This window comes from Colobus angolensis, unplaced genomic scaffold, assembly GCF_000951035.1.
Source record: "Colobus angolensis palliatus isolate OR3802 unplaced genomic scaffold, Cang.pa_1.0 Scaffold6, whole genome shotgun sequence".
NCBI lineage: Eukaryota > Metazoa > Chordata > Mammalia > Primates > Cercopithecidae > Colobus > Colobus angolensis.
The window spans coordinates 11,443,399-11,444,503 of record NW_012119598.1 but is presented as its reverse complement, the minus strand read 5'-3'; positions in this window follow the sequence as shown (position 1 = coordinate 11,444,503).

The window sequence follows — 1,105 nt, the reverse complement described above, 5'->3', positions numbered from 1 at the left end:
AAAAAAAAAAAAAAACCTTGACAGTAACCAGAGAAAAATACCTTACCTATAGGGGAAAAACAATTCAAATGACAGCAAAATTTTTGCTAGAAAACATGGAGACCAGAGGAAGTGGCACACTATTTTGCAAGTGCTTAAAGAAAAGAACTATCAACCCAGAATCTCATCCAGTAAAGGATCTTTCAGGAATATGAGAAAAATAACAACAATTGCAGATGAAGGAAAATTTTAACTTCACACCAGGAAATCTACCCTAAAGAATGGCTAAAGGGATTTCTCTAAATAAAAAAAGAACCCTGGAACATCAGGAACGAAGAACATGATAAACAAAAACTTGGGTAAATATAATAAACCTTCCTTGGTTGGGCGCAGTGGCTCATGCCTGTAATCCCAGCACTTTGGGAGGCCGAGGCGGGCGGATCACCTGCAGTCGGGAGTTCGAGACTAGCCTGACCAAAAAAGACAAACCCCGTCTCTACTTAAAATACAAAATTAGCCGTGCGTGGTGGCACATGCCTGTTACCTCAGCTACTGGGGAGGTTGAGGCAGGAGAATCGCTTGAACCTGGGAGGTGGAGGTTGCTGTGAGCCGAGATCACACCACTGCACTCCACCCTGGGCAACAAGAGTGAAACTCCGTCTCAAAAAAATTTAAAAAAATAAGCCTTCCTTGTCCTCTGGAGTTTTCTAAATTATATGTGACAAAAAAGCAAAAAATATATTATCTAATATTCTAAATTATATAAAATATTTAAGACAATTTATATTATAAGCTGGGGGGATAAAGAGATGTAAAAGGAGGTAAAGTTTCTATGGCTCACTCAACTTGTAAAAAACAATGGTAGTAGACTATGATAGTTTATGAATATATAATTTAATACTTAGAGCAATCACTAAAAAAAACTCTAGCCAGGCACGGTGGCTCACGCCTGTAATCCCAGCACTTTGGGAAGCCTAGGTGGGCAGATCATGAGGTCAGGAGTTTGAGACCAACCTGGCCAACATAGCAAAATCCCAACTCTACTAAAAATACAAAAAATTAGCCAGGCATGGTGACAGGTACCTGTAATCCCAGCTACTCAGGAGGCTGAGGCAGGAGACTCGCT